The 16,056-nt window shown below is 42.4% G+C and overlaps 2 long non-coding RNA genes across 2 annotated transcripts in view; both read right to left on the reverse strand.

Moving 5' to 3' along the window:
• LOC111814804 overlaps positions 1-11,426 on the reverse strand; it is a 14,066-nt gene extending 2,640 nt beyond the window's left edge. Inside the window, exons 1-2 of the long non-coding RNA XR_002819690.1 lie at positions 11,386-11,426; positions 2,823-2,924 (exon numbers count right to left, since the gene is read on the reverse strand). This is a non-coding gene — a long non-coding RNA (uncharacterized LOC111814804). The remainder of the gene's footprint in view (positions 1-2,822; positions 2,925-11,385) is intronic.
• Positions 11,417-16,056, reverse strand: part of LOC111814803 — a 20,351-nt gene continuing 15,711 nt past the window's right edge. Inside the window, exon 3 of the long non-coding RNA XR_002819689.1 lies at positions 11,417-11,457. This is a non-coding gene — a long non-coding RNA (uncharacterized LOC111814803). The remainder of the gene's footprint in view (positions 11,458-16,056) is intronic.

The raw sequence follows: 16,056 nt of genomic DNA on the forward strand, positions 1-16,056 counted from the left end.
GCTATTAGGCCCAATAAACAAAGCAGCGAGTCTTACCTAACAGGATTACAAGAATAGCTAGCATGTTGTATACAATTTTCTGCTGCTATTTTCTTTTTTTCTTTTGCGGAACTGGGGATTGAACTCAGACCCTTGTGCTTGCCAGAGAAGCACTTATTCCACTGAGCCATCTCCCCGGCCCCTATTTTCATTTTAAAAAGAGGAAATTATAAATTACACACATTTCCTTGCCTTTGTTCAGTACTATTGTCAGCAATGTTGACTAATCTCTGGGCCACCTCAAGTCAATTCATTAATGATTTTCTGGTCTCTGCCAACTGGCAAAAGTAATGAATATCCCAATCAAGCCTCCTCCAACTTGCAATAGCAGGCTACTTTACATGAGCATTTGTAGGTTTGCAAACAGAACAAAGTAAAAAAGTATATGTAATTCAAATGAAACCAAAATTATTCATCTCTAGGGTCTCTTCAAATTTCTGATCTGGATCATAATTATCTTTAGGATTGCTGAGCCTGCCATAGTGGTAAACACACCTTCAGACTTACTGCATCTACACATTCATTTAAGGTTTTTTCTTCCTGACAGGTAGAAGTAGGTTTTGCTTGTTTTGGTTTTTTTTGAAAAATAAATCCAAGCCTTCACAGTGAGTAATATCTTCAGTCCTTCTTGTTATTTTTTGGGACATGGTCTCACTAAAGTGTTCTGTCTGGTCTCAAACTCACCATCTATAGGCTTTAATGGGTGCAACTGTGCCCCCACACTACTAGGCAGTGAGGACAGCGTAGGAGCAAAGCAGTGCCAACGCCACTGCCTTTAAGAAACGCACATGCTGGCAGAAGAAACCATGGAACAAAACAACACATGGTATGTCAAATAGCTGCAAGACTACAAAGAAGGGCAGAAAGGAGGCATTCTAAACAGGGTGTCAGGGGCAGCTTCTCTAATCAGGTGTCCTCCAGATAGGAAGCATTCGGAAGGGCATCTAAAGGAGCATGGTGTGTGGATGCATGGCGGAAACACAGGGCAGCGCCCGAGATGTGCTCGGTGGTAGAGCACTTGCCTAGTATGCACTGAGGCCCTGGATGCCAGCCCTAGCACTAAAATAAAAACTAAGCAGGAGGAAGAAGACAAGCAGGGCACTGTGCAAGGAACACACCTGCCCGTGGGAGTGGCCCCAGAAACACAGGGTTGTGGGGGTCCTGGGGTTCAGTTAGAAGAACTTGGAGAAGCAGAGGGCATAAGCAGCAGCCATGATCTACGTGTATTCTGGAGCTCATAGTGACATATTCTGAGGAACTGGATGTGGAGAGCGTGAGAGAAGGACCCAGGATGACTCCTGCCTTTCTGCAAAGGCAACAGTTAAACAAGACCCCTATTAGAAAGTGAAGTGGCGGTGGAAATTTACTCACAACATAAACATCCTCTTCCAAATACCTGCGAGCAGAGCGAACCAAGGCCAGAAGTGAAACCTGCTCACAGCATGGCTGTAAAAACAACAGCTGTCACCATAAAACTGACAAAGGGCAGAAGACGAGGGAGTACCTGTAAATGCTACATGGCTTTCTACACAACACAGAACACGGAGAGAATGGAGCCCGAGTTCATGTATTGTTGTGAGGATTAAGTGGTACAAAACTCCTTTCTCTTTATATTCTATCAGGCGCTGTCCAAACGTCAATCAAGTGTATTAGAGAGACAAAAGAAAATGTCACGAGGATAAAGACAAACTAACCACCACACAGGGTCATCGACAGAGTTTGCGACCACTTTCTGACACTTAAATATAACTTGGGTTTACCATAGTCAATGCTGCTGATGTCATTTGGAGGTGCCCATCATGCCGGGACATTATAACGGACACCTTATATGCTTTCAAAAGAGAACCACACTTTGGTGAGCTAAGTCAAGATCCTAAATTGAAACAGAATTATTTTTAATAGAAGTCTATGTTCCAAATTGCAGTCAACTGAATTTTCTATTAAGCCTGTCAGTGAGAAAAACAAATAGCAAGGGATCTTAGAGAAAAATCAGAGATAATACATAAATGCTTTTCTCCTTCCATAGAGCTCCCTCCAAAAAAAAAATAAAGAGCCTATTAACAGAAGTAAATGAATGCTCCATTTCCAATGAAGCTGAACACTCTGGAGCCCTGGGCATTAAATAAGATCCACGCAGCTTTCATTTAAAGTAAAACAGTACCACAAAAGCTTACTAAATTTGATTCATTTCTTCCAGAAATCTTGACAGCCAATTAAGAGATCTATTCCTACTCATAATCTATCTCTCGGTAATGGCTACTGAAAATTACTGTCCCTACTGAAAAAGTACTTTGCATCTGCAGCCCACTTTCTGGGCCCCCTTCTGTTCCTCTTACACAGAAGCTTTCTTTCAATAAATTCTTCCTACTCTTTTTTTTTTTTTTTTTTTTGGTATTTTAGGGAAGGGTCTACAGGACTAGATCAGGTAGTGATCCACCTGTAGTGTCCCATGAGCTGGGATTACAGGTACCAGGGGATCAAACCTCTGGCCCCTATACCTGCTTGCAGGTGCTTTAATTCGCTGTGCTATTTGGTCGGCCCTTCTTTCTACTCTTAAAAAAAAAAATACTCTATATCAAAATGTTTACTACTATGAATCCATGTTTAGTCAAGCACTATATCAGACAGTCAAAATTTCATCCAGTTTCACATGAAGTTTTTTCTTTGTTATGAAACTTGTTCTATCTCTAACTAATCCCACATGGAAAGTTTCCAGAAATAAACACATTTTTTTAAATTAAAGGCTGTACTTTTTTATGGGGGTATTAATAGAAAAAAAATACCTCTTGTAAATGTGAATCTTTCTTTTTGGCTGATAGATTCAAATGTTTATCAATTAGGCTATAATTCTTCTCTGTCTCTTTGTCAAACTTCTTTTTTTCTTCCTATGAAACAAAAAAAGACAACTGTGATTAAATAGCAACAAAGAATTCATGCACAAAGTCAACCCACCGTGCAGCTCAAGCTATGAAAAACATTCACAAATAAAACCAAGTATCACTGACGGAGATGCCACTGTCTGAAAAGCATCTATAGACCCAGGTCACCGCTTCTGAGTCAAGTCAGCATAGGACTGTACACAGCTTGCTTGTTTTCCATCAGTGGGTTTTCTCCCAAGCCTGTTTTTCAAATCTTCATAATTACTATGTCACATACCAAAAAGAATACACAAGAACACATAATGAGAACATAAAGCTTATAAAAGCAATCTCAGTCCAGATTTTGGACTAAGATTTTTGGATTCATTTAGAAATAAACACCTTTTAAAATTCACCAAGTTGTGCTGTAAGATTTTTTATTTTAATCAAAATAATCACTTTTAGAAAATACATCTTGGGAGGCTGGAGAGATGGCTCAGTGGTCTAAAGCACCTACTTAGAACAAGCTTAGCAAAGCATCAGGGACCGCGGTTCGATCCCCCAGCACCACATGCCAGCCAGCCCCGCCCCCTGGTGGGCTGAGCTGGCCACACACACACACACACACCTCTCTCTCTCTCTCTCTCTCTCTCTCTCTCTCTCTCTCTCTCTCTCTCTCTCTCATAAATAAATAAAATTTAAAAAAAAAAAAAAAGAAAAGAAAATACATCTTGGGAAAGTTCTCCCCTTAATGGTCCAAGATGAACAAACAGCAAGAGCCTCTGACCAGAAATGTCAACGATCCTCGCAATCTTCACCAGTGAGTTCTGTAACTCTCCTTGGGATACGTATCAATAGTAAGAGTCTACAATAATACTGACATAGGAGTGCTAAGCTCCTCTGGCTAACCTTACAAGCTTTTCTCAGGGACTGCCGACAGCTAGCTGTAGCATTTGCTTTCCTTTCTCTACAGAAGCTTTTGGAGAAAACAACTGGCCAAATTATTCAATGCAGAGAAGGCGTTCTCTCCCCTCAAACTGTTGGCAACTTGGTAGGTTTTCAACAAACTTGTTGGAGCGTCAGTAGGAACACACTGTGTCAAAATGTTTCCATGAGCTTCAAACTCTCCACCTCCTGGACAGAACATTCCCTTCCCTGTTTTCCAAATTATATTTTGTAAAGCAAAGATAGTGAAGTATTCTTGCCTTTTCTGGTATGAGTTTTATAGGTTAGGCAGAGAATCAGCAAAGAATGTTGTAAATTCTTCTGCTTTCATTCGCGCGCACACACACACACACACACACACACACACACACTGAATTTATCTCCCTCGCTCTTGAGGTCACCTGGGGCTGCAGATTTGTGCTGGGAACCAAGGACAGGACATCCTCAGCCAGGTCATCCAAAGACTCTAAAGTCACCCCCAGATTGATGGAGAAGAGACTCAGGAATGCTCTGCTCTAAGTTTAGTTTTCAACTTGCACAACTTCAAAAGAAAAAAATCTCATGGCACAGAACATAAATTTTCTTATCAACACGATCAGGGATTGTTCTGTACTGACTCATTCTAGGTAATCCGATGGTTCATCTCAGAGGAAAAGAAGCCAAGGAAAAAGCCGTTTTATTTGAACTTCTTTTGCTGAAAGAGTCCTTTATTTTTTTTAAAAATGACCTAAGGGTTTTTTTAATTCACAGAATTTATTGAAGTCTAAGCTATTACTACTACATACTCTTTTTTGCTTTTTATTATGTTATTCACCACATCTTAAGAAAAGAAAATAAATTAAAACAAATAGAGGCTCATTATCTCGAAACCTCTGCTAGTTTAAAGATGTTGATAGTGTGGAGTACATTCTAACACTGAGGTTCCACTCCTAGCCACCTACGGGAGGTGGCCCTGCACAGTGGTCACAGTATTACTTGAGCTTCAGTCTCTCAGGTTCAAAAAAAAACCTTGGAGTGGAAGCCAAAATGCATCTGCACTGACAGGACAACTGCAAATCACAACCACCTGGTAAGAAACACTCACAGCCTTTACACATTAGGACTCACCAGGACCGGCCAACAGGTTTTTACTCCCTTATCTGATGCCACTGGAAGGACAGAAAGGGACAAAGGAGGAGCAAGCTCAAGCCAGCAGGCAAAACACCAGCTTGCTCAGCAACAGTGGGGGATGGAGGCTAACGTGGGTAAAGTCAGGAATGAAAGAACAGGGCCACACAAGGCTTCCTGAAGGAAGAATTCAGCCTGACAAACAACACACCACCCACCAATTAGGAGAGAAACGTATCTGTTCATACACGTTATGGAATTATACAAATGCTGCTGTGTTTTGTTTTGGAATCTCAAGACTCGAATAATGATTTCTTCATGCATTTGTTTTGAATGTGATTACATGATATTTTGTTTCTTTGTGCTCATATGATTTCTTGAGCTGAAGTAAGAATTTTAAGACTTGTCAGGCAGCATTAAAGAATGGGACATTTTTCTTTCCAACAGTGCATTATAATACAGAAAATGTAAATTGGCCAGCATAATCCAAGAAATTCCATGAAGGACCAAATTCGCTATAATGTGAAAATGTTTTTTTATAAAACAGGCATTTAGTACAATGAGTGAAGCTGAGCAGAAAAGAGATATATTAAGGAAAGGCGGGCAGTGAAAGGAGGACAGTCACATCCACTCTGGAGAGAAAAGTGACTTCCAGGGACTGCCCGTGAGATGACACAAGCCCACTGGCCAGACCACCTCTTCCAGGAATGCTGAAAACCTACCAATTTTTAAATGACAGCCAAAATATACATGAGAATAACTGAGTAAGCTAAATAAACAAACAAAATTTATGTGTATAGGTATAATTTAACAGTCAAAAAGTTAGCTTCTAAAGAGCTATAAAATGGTATGTGCAAAAACAAAAATCATAAAGAAAAGATACAACAATAAAATTGGTCAAATAAAGCCTATACTGTACGATCATCTGGCAAAGAATACTCATGAAAGAATGAACTGGAATAATCATATCTTTCAAATATCATAATATATACCTATTCCATCAGACATCATTGGGCTAAAAATTTATTCAAACAATACTGTTGGTTTAATTGCATAACTACTGGAGAACAGAAAGAGAACCCCACCTCGTATCAAAATTAATTCCAGATGAATTTAAAGAGTCACTAGTAAAAAATGAAGCTACAGTAGAGAATATTTGTTTCATCAGAACTTAAGCGTAAGAATCTTCTACTCTAAACAAGAAATGAAGTCTTAAGAACCTATAAAAATCAAAAAGCAACCAAAAATTAAGACAATTTGTACAGTGAGGGGACCTGCAACCAATATGTCAAAAAAGAAGAAAACATTGTTAAAATATAAAGTGTTGTTCATTAAGATTTTTTTTTCCTGCAAAAGCAAAGCTGGATGAAAATTTCATTAAGAATTTAAATTTAACTGGTCCATTTTTCTGCGGTAATAGATTTTTGGGGGGTTTCTTTGGGGGGTTTCTTTGGGGAGTAGGAGGAACTTTAAAGTTACCAGGTTACTTTTCAAGTTTTCTGCATTTTACAAATTTTTTAAGATGAGGAAGTAAAAGGGCTTATTTTTGAGCTAAAAACATTAAAGTATTTCATATTTGCCTAATCTGGACAAGAAAGCAAACTGTTCTTTGGGGGCTTTTTTACACAGCCCTAGGGATTGAGCCAAGAGGCCTTTGTGTCACTTAATCCCCCAAGCTGGGCTCAGGCTTGAGTTTTTCCTGCTTCAGCCTCCCAGAGTACTAGCACTCCAGGACAGCAGGCCCAGACCCCTTAATTCTTAAGAGACAACTCCTCCTTTTTTATTTAAATTAAGAGGTAGGATAATACTTGTGCATGAAAACAAAATGCACATGGCAAGCAATCCCCAGCAAGAACATTCTTCAAGGCACAATTCTATAGCCCTCTCTTCCCATTCTTCTAAGCCCCCTCAGCCTCTTTTTTTTTTTTTTTAAGGGGATTGAACTCAGGACCTTAGGCTTGCCAGGCAAGCACTTATGCATTCTACTGAGATATCGCCCCAGCTCGGCCTGTTAAGAGATGAAAATTCAGCTTCTCTTGGTCACAATGAAGCCCTGGACCCCACACCCAGGACCTGCCTGGGAGGAGTCTGTCCAGCCCGGGGCTGGAGCAGTGCTCTGCCACTTCCAGGCTCTTCCTGCCCCTGAATCCTGTCCACTGGGCCCTTCCATGCAACTTGGCAAGGATCCTAACCAGCAGCCTCTGTCCAGCAAGTCACCCTAAAGCCTGGAGCACAGAATGGACAAAAACCTGAGCCATTCTGTGGCAAGCTGACAGAATGCACACCGTACATGAGGGAATAAAAGTAATTGCAGCGCTGTACAGCAGGCCCTGTACCAGACACCCCAAGCATGCTGTCAGGTTCATTCCATGGCCACAGCAGCCCCCCAAGCAGCTGCAGCAGGCCTCATCTCACAGAGAAGAAAGCAGTAGTCAGAGGTCTTCAGTAACTTGTCCCAAATCACACAGGTCATACAGGCACTGGGGAAAGTTTCAAACCAGCCTTCCTCAGAGCCTGTGGGGTACTCCATAGCTGAGATGGCAGAAAGCATCACGGGGCCCCAAAGCATTCGCACGGCACACTTTTACTGCTTTTTCAAAAAGGTCACAGCCTCCCACGGAGCTCCTATCTTCCTAAAGGGCAGCCAGTGCTGTAACTCACTCATATAGCCCAGGGCCTCTCGCAGCGTGCCACAGGACAGGTGATAATGTCTCTTATTACTAAAATACACAGAAGGAAGTCACAGCAATGTGTCTGCTTACCACACATAACTGGAGAAAGCTATTCAGGCTTGTTTGTTTCTTACTCACAGTTTATAGTCCTTTACAGAATCTTGGCAAGCCAGGTTTGATCAGAAATGTATTCACTGGACAAAGACTTGGAGAGAACAATAAGGACAGTCAGAGGTGAGAAGCAGGTGAAAGGCTCCATGAGGCAAAATGATAATTCAGATAGATACAGCGAGCGAGCGAGCAAGAGAGAGATACGCAGTCAGCGTAGAAGGAAGAGAGGCTTGATGGACGCTGCTGAGGCTGCGGCTCCTCCTCTGCTCTTCATTGTTTTCTGCTGCATGAACTGCTGTCATCTGCCTTGGAGCCAGCAGAATATGGACTGAACCCTCCAGTAACTGTGAGCTAAATAAACCTTTCTTTCCTTTATTCCAGTGTCAGGTATTTCTCCCAGCAACGAGTAAACAGTAACTAAGACAGATGGACAGGTGAAGGGCAAGGCGCTGGCGGAAGGTGAAAAGGAACGGAGAAGATAAAAATGTTGACACACACCCGAAAATTCTGACTGGTAAACTTCTTAAAATACTGAGGTTTTTTTTGCCCTGCACGAAACTTGTTGTGTTTTAAGCTCTTTAACTCAAGAGAACAAAGTGTAATGGTGTTTTTGTTTGTATTTATATTGCTGGAGTTTGAACACATGCTAAGCCATGAACTACCTCCCCAGGGCTTTTTCTTTTTTTTCTTTTCTTTTTTTTTTTTGCGGAACCGGGGATTTAACTGAGGCCCTTGCGCTTGCCAGGGAAGCACTTATTCCACTGAGCCATCTCCCCGGCCTCCTGCCTTTTTCATTTTTATTTTCAAATAAGATCCTGCTTAAGTTGCCCAGGCTGGCCTTGAATTTGCAGTCCTCCTGCCTCAGCTTCCTTAAAAGCTAAGATTCCAGGTATGCACCACCATGCCCAGCTGAGAAAAAGTGTTTGTAAGCATCTCACACAAACAGATTGACTAGAGGAACAAAAGTATGCACTTGTCAAAACAGGGTTGAAGCTTTACTAAGCAGAGACATACAAGTGTCAAATATCCAAACTACACACCTTATCCTGTTTCTTACACAATTATGAGTTGACTCATTTATTAGCTTATCTTCTGTAGTAGAGCAGACTAGAGGTGACAGAAATAAAAAAATAAAGCACAATCTTTTAAAGATTTAACAATGTAAAAGACAAGTGACTACTGCCATACACAGACAACCACATTTCTCTGTTTATTATGATATATAACAAACTGTCAGCTAAAAACAAGTTTATTGACCATTTTTGACTTGGCCTACATAGAAGACACTAACATGAGCCTTAGGTAGGTAGTGTCTGTTTGTTCACTTGTTTGTATGTTTGTTTGCTGGTAGCGAGAACTGAACTTAGGACCTTGCGCATACCAGGCAGGCACTTGCCAGACAGGCATTGTGCCACTGTGCTATATCCCTGGCCCAGTAGTGTTTATTATATTTGTAAAGGGACCCATAAGAACTGGCTCTTAGCAGGTAATGTTGACAGGCATGAGCTACCGGTATCGTACCTGGCCAAAACACACTCCACTGAACAAGGATGCAGGAAAAACCCTTCATCAACTTGAAGCACAAAGAAGGGGAAATACACAAGACCAGGATAGGACGTGGCCACTGAAATGTCCAAGGCACAGAATGAACAGAAACTGCAACCTTTTCAAAGGCCAACTTATTTTATAAGCTGCTCTGCAGGACCAGCATGTCACAACCTGGAAAGCCTGTGCTAGCAGAGGAGTGAATGGAAAAGTCCACTGACAGTCAGAAATCGATCAAACCCACAAGGGCACACGGCATACTAAAATAAATTTAAATATACATAGCATACACACACACGCGCACACACACACACACACAGTCTGTTTTTCATCTTCATCTTTGCCCTCTCTCATTATCCAATTGAATAAGCAAAGCTCCTTGTGTCCATCTAGTAGCTGCCAACAAAAAGGCAAAAGAGCCAAGTGCTCATAACAGCATAAAGAGTCACAATTAGAGAAAACAGAACCATTGAATTGCCAGATCTCTAAATCCTTCATCTGACAGGGTCACCTCTTGGCGTAAGGGCGCAGAGTGGAAATGCAGCCTCCAAGCTCCTGCTGCACAGCTGAGGAGCCAAATCTAGGTGAACATCTGGCGTAGGGGGTGCTGACCACCCTTGGCCTTCCTGTCCTGAACCTCAAGTCACAGTTCTTCATGAAAAACTGTAAAACTTTGGGACAAACAGCATTGTCAAACAAACAGTTTAACAAATCACTTAAAGGACAATGGATTCTGTAAACAGCAACTGAAAAGTTGGGCTGTTCTGGGTTCATGTATAGTTCTGGTTACTAAGGCAACTGTGATTACTTAAACCAAGAGGTTTTTTTTTTTTTTGTTTTGTTTTGTTTTGTTTTTTTGGGTAATGTGTTTTAGTACAGGGTTCAGTACACAGACTGGACTCATAGTGAGCCTCCTGTTTTTAGCCTCCCAAACAGTGGGATTACAGGTGTGCACCACCACACCCAGTCTCATTCACCTTCTCCCCGCACCCTGGGGGTGGGGCTGGCAAGGCACGCAGGGAATCTAACCTGGTCCCTGTGCGGGTCTAAGTAGATGCTTCAGTCCACTGAGCTATCTGGCCTGCCCCTACCAAGGGATTTTAACAGGTTTTTTTATTGTTATTATTCAGGGAAATGTTTAAAAAGTCCTTACATCGGGGCCAGGGAGATAGCTCAGTAGAATAAGCGCTTGTCTGGCAAGCACAAGGGCCTGAGTTCAATCCCTGGTTCCGCCAAAAAAAAAAAAAAAAAAAGTCCTTACATCCCCAACCATGTGGGAGAAAAATGAAAAATATAAAAACTCTTTTACCTACCTAAGACTGATGTTAGTGTCTTCTCCATGGCCCAAGTCAAACAGGATCAACAACACAGAAATGCTACTTCCCCCCTCGTGTACATACAGAAAATTCAGAAGCAAACAGTGGAAATTATTTCTCTGGAATGGCTAACTGCAAAGCTCAGATCACAAACCACAGAAGTTGCTGATTATGCCCCAGGCCCCCTGTGGCCAAGTCAGTGTGCTACGCTGGGAAATCCTGCCTATCCAAGACCACTGGGAGGACAGTCTCTGCTTTTCTCACGTAGGAATCGCAGCACAAACACAATACACAACACCCCAGGAACACTGGCACATACTAGAAGCTCACTGCATTTTTGGTAAATGGAAGGAAATCACATCCCACTAACTTAATGTTCTCTTTCTTGGTTTAATGACATCATGCTGGTGCAATGTCTCATCTTCCAACCCTATTTTACTGCTACATTCCTCCATAAAGCAGAGGTAAACAGAGAAGTAACTCCGCTCCCCATTGTGCTAAGAGCCTGCTATGCAGAGTGGATATGCTGTTTGGTCAGACATTCCCTGAACTTCGAATGGAAAAGTGCAGCCAAACAAGATTATCAGAGGCTTTACCACTCTGTCCAGGTGTTTCTGTTTTGTTTTCAATTTCATCTCCCCAGAGGGGATAAAAGCACACTTACAACATAAAACAACAGATGGTTTACCCCAGCGCTTCTCTTGAAGCTGCCAAGTGTGAATAAAGCAGACAATGAATTAGCGGTGGCCTCGACATTCTCTGCTCACGAGTGCACTCCAATGAGACACAAACCTTTACTGCTCCAAGTTGCTCTTTTCTGAATTTTTCCAACGGTTTAATCAGGGTTTCAGTTACACTTAATGCCTAGAGAACAAAATAATAACAAAAGAACAGAGTTAGGTTTCCAAAAAAAAAAGGAAAAATTTGTATTGCATTTTCCTCTTGCACCCCACCCAGAAATAAAATGAACAACACATTGACTACTTTACCTCACCATGCCCATGCGGCAGTTAAGTCACCTCCCAACTTATTAAAGCACTAGAACCTCATAAATATTTTCAGGGACCAGGACCTGGGACAACTGGCCATAGATATGCAACCCCAGCCTCTTCAGTGAAACAGCAAGAGGGCCTTGAACAATGCGGGGTCTATCACATTCATTAACAGAACATTTCTGTGCAGATTTTTTTTTTAATCCTACTCAAAAATTTCAAATTCAAATAAATTCCTTTATTGGTAATCAGACTACATTAAGGAAAGACTAGGATCGTGGTAACGCTTTAAATGCAACCAGTTCGCCCTTCATTGCTGAGAATGCATTGTAAGGATTTAAGGAACAGATGCAGGAGGCAGCCCCAGGGGCTGGGGCAGGGTGTGCTGGCAAATATCACAACAGGGAGGCGGACAAGACAGGAGCCACATGGGAACTCCAACCACAGCCACAATCGTGTCTTAAGTTGGCTGACTTGGGGCTTCTTCTAAACCATAAGATGCTGAAAAATAAGTTGGCTGACTTGAAGCTTTTCCTTCTAAACCATAAGATGCTGAAAAACGCCAAGATGGGCACATTTACCCAAGGAGAACATGCATAAGAACAGCATGCTGCCACATGGGGGCTTTTGCAGTCTCCATGTGCAAGAGATGGAAAATATCTCATGGGAATGGGGGTGCACCTCAAGACACTACACAAAACCATGCAATACACGTTTTCATAAGCCCCTCCCCCGTGTGTGTGTGCGCACAAAAAAAAAAAAATCCAAGCTTAAAAGTACAGAAAAAAAAAAAAATAGAGACTCACAAAGGACTGCAATGGGAACTGGATCCAGGGCCCTCCACAAGCTGTACAACCACTTTACCACCGAACTACATCCCCAGCCCATGGCAAAGGATTCTGAGTTAGACCCACACCTCCTCTGCTCTGTTTCACTACGTAAGGACTTCTTCCAGAGCTTGCTCACACTGTATTCTGCATGACTATGCCCCCATGGTCAAGACACCCAGAGTTTGACCTTTCCATCTCAGACCAGCTCCTTTCTGGGTTCCTCTGTCACGCAGACAATTTGTTAATTAGGTACAACAGACCTGGGTCACCAGAGACCTAAAGGAAATAATAAGACCAACAGGCAATCAAGGTCAAAAGATCCTCTTCAAAATGCATCCAGTTTATTCTCTCTCCATTCTAGACCATGTGACTTACAAAATAGCAAACCAATCCTGCTGTATTACTGAAGAACAGAGCAGAATCCAGGCCTGGTAGTGCAGCCATGTGATCCCAGCACTCTAGGAGGCTAAGGGAGGAAGATCACAAGTCTGAGTCCAGCCCAGGCACTTAGAAAGACTGTCTTAAAAATAATTAAAAGGAGCCAAGGATGTAGCTCAGTGTGAATACCCTGTGGTCAAACCCCAGTCAAAGGGTAGGAGTCAAAGAGCAGGGATGGAGCGGCGCAGACCAGGAATCCTGACCACCTAATAACACAGAGTTCTCAGGGTCTACTTGAAAAAGGAGATCTGAGACACTCCAATATATTTTCAAGGTGTTACAATTTACACACCGTGTCATGTATTAAGGCACAATTGCGTAAGTACTATATGCCTGAAGCTTCTCCATCTGAAGCTTGCAGTTATGGTTTGTGTCTAGTTGTTCCCCCAAAACTCATGCAGTCATTGGGCCAGTCTTCTAAAGTTTGTGACTAATTCATGATCCAATGCTGGGATTATAGGTGAGAGTGCTATACCCACCCTGGGGTGGATCGTCCGCATATAATGTAAGGAGGGAGAGAGCCTGGCTAGCTGCTGCAGCCTTTGCTCCTCCCTTTGCTCTTTGCTGATTTCTGCCACTATGAATCTGCTGGCACTCTGCCATGCACCACTTGTTCTGCCTTGGAGCCAGCCAAGTATGGACTGAAACCTCAACTAACTATGAATTAAATAAACTTTTCCTTCCTTAATTTTGTGTGTCAGGTATTTTGTTCCAGCAATGAGAGAAAAGTAACTGAGACACTAGCCTGCTATTCTTACTGAATAAACCTCCTGATCACACATGCAGGGATAACTGCTCAAGGCAACAGAAGACAGGAATAAAAATTCAAAGTCATATAAATCTGAACCCAAGCTCAAATACCATATGGCACTGCAGCAGAAGTACCAAATGGGTCCTTTCCACTCACGCTAGCCCACCTAATGGCAATCTTAGGAAACAAGTATCTGCTGAGCATCCCATGCCAAGGGGGGCAGGAAACAAGGATTAAGAAAACAAGCAAGAAGAAGAAAGAAGAAAGAAGAAAGAAGAAAGAAGAAAGAAGAAAGAAGAAGAAAGAAGAAAGAAGAAGAAGAAGAAGACGACCAGCATAATGTCTGCCCTCACTACCTTGTATCAGAGACATGTAACGGGCACGTGAAAACATAAGCCATGTCGCTGTGAATTTCAGCACTGCTCTCCAATGAGTAAAAGACAAAGATAAAAGGCCAAGGATGTAGCTCAGTGGCATAAGCCCCTGCCTGACAAGCACAAGGTCCTGAGTTTGAGCCCCAGTTCCACCAAAAAATAGGTACAGCACTGACTGCATCAGAGGAGGTATGAAGAGAAATGGACTCAGTCTGAGCCTCATCAAATGTGCAAAGCTAAGGGCTGAAAGATGAAAAGAAATTTCAGATGGTGAAACACAAGGGAAACTGTTTCCAACCTAAAACCAGCAAGGCAGAGGATTATGGGGAGGCATTTGTGTGTTTTTGAAAAGGTCAAATGACAATATGGCTGGGGCAGAAGGAACAATGACATTAACTGAAAGGGATGCCTTGTAGAGGAGGCCCAGCACACCTTGAGCTCTGCGGGCATGGAGAAAGGGCTCATGTTTTATTTTGGGCTCAACGGAAAGTCACCAAAGGTTCTACACAGGAAACTGACACAATGGTAGTTAGATCTGTTATCAATTACTCTTGTCTGCTCTGAAGAAGAGAGATTTTTAAGGTGCACAAAACAAGAAGAAGTTTTTTCATCAAGAGACTTCCACAGTAGTAAAGGTAGGAGATGATGGTGGATGGGATGAAATACTGAGAGACTTGGGACAATACCTTCTTACAGATGGAGCCCAAGCAATGGGTAATGGCAATGGAAACAGTAGAGAGATGTCTGGACTTGCTCCCAGGTTGCTGGATGAGCAGCTGACCACGTGAGAAGACTGCTACGGCTCGGCTCTTCCGGCCCATCCCACCACCTCCACCACCATGCCCATTTGCACAAGGTTTGGTCAGTCACTTACTGAGATATGCTGGAACCTTTAGGAGGGACAGTAAAAAGCTCAAACCACATGGTAGTTTTTCTTCTTTAGGAAAGACTGATTTTGTAAATTTGGAACAGAACCTAATGTCTGAGAAGAAAATAATGAAGCAGCCATTAAATGCTTTGGTACAGCAACCAATGCCACAAAGGTTGCTTGCTTCCTTTTCTCAAAATAGATTAAATACGCCAAGGAATCTTTCAGTTCTTTTTATAAATTCACAGAAATATTACATAATGTTTGTCAGTATTCTTACTGATGTTTTCTAATGCCAAAACACAATTCTTCCCTGGAGATGAGTGGCTACCAAATTCAGAACTGTCCCTAAGAATCTAGAGTCAATTTAGGGTGATTACAGCTTCTCAGTTTCAAAGAGACTAATGCAATAATAAGACAGTTTTCAAATAGCAATTAGAGATGAGATAAAAGACAGCAAAGATAGCATGGGAGCCTACAACCATGTACGTAAGATTATATAGTCAGATTCCTCCCATAAAGTACTTGCCAAAACCCCACAGAACTGTCTGCTAATAAGCCTTGGAAAGAGTTTTGGACAGTCTCACTCAGACAGACCCTGAAGGCAGCTACACGAACATAAACCATGTTAATGAGTCAGGTGCTCTCTTTGCCAGAGAAGACATCAAGGTTTTCAATAAAAGACCAGGCAATAAATAAGGTGCGACTACAGCTACAAGTCCTCAGTTCTGCCACTGTAGTGGCAAGGCTGCCACAGAGGGCATAGGAAGGCATGATGGTTGCTGTGTCCCAACAAAACCATGCACAAAACAGGAAGCGAGGAGCGTTTTGTCTGTGGACCCTGGTTTGCCAGACCCTGCCCGACAGAATCACCTCATCATGGTATAAAACACACTTGACTTGTTCTCCAGGACTGCGTGATGAACACTAAGCTACATCCCTGGCCCTTTTTTATTTTCAGCCATACTAAGTTAAGCGGACAGAGCTCCAACTTGCAACTCTCCTGCATCATCCTTGGAGAGTGTTGGAATCACAAACGTGTGCCACCCAGCCTGGCATAGCTTGTCCTTTTTAAATACACATTTGCCATATTTGCACCTGATCTGAGGCTGGCCGCAAGGTGGAATTCTGGATGAGAGAAGCGCGATTCAAGCAGCTCTCATATACTCAGAAGCAGAGGCTCGGATTCACCGCAAGAAGCCAACTGCTG

This window comes from Octodon degus, unplaced genomic scaffold, assembly GCF_000260255.1.
Source record: "Octodon degus isolate 3935 unplaced genomic scaffold, OctDeg1.0 scaffold00552, whole genome shotgun sequence".
Taxonomy (NCBI): Eukaryota; Metazoa; Chordata; class Mammalia; order Rodentia; family Octodontidae; genus Octodon; species Octodon degus.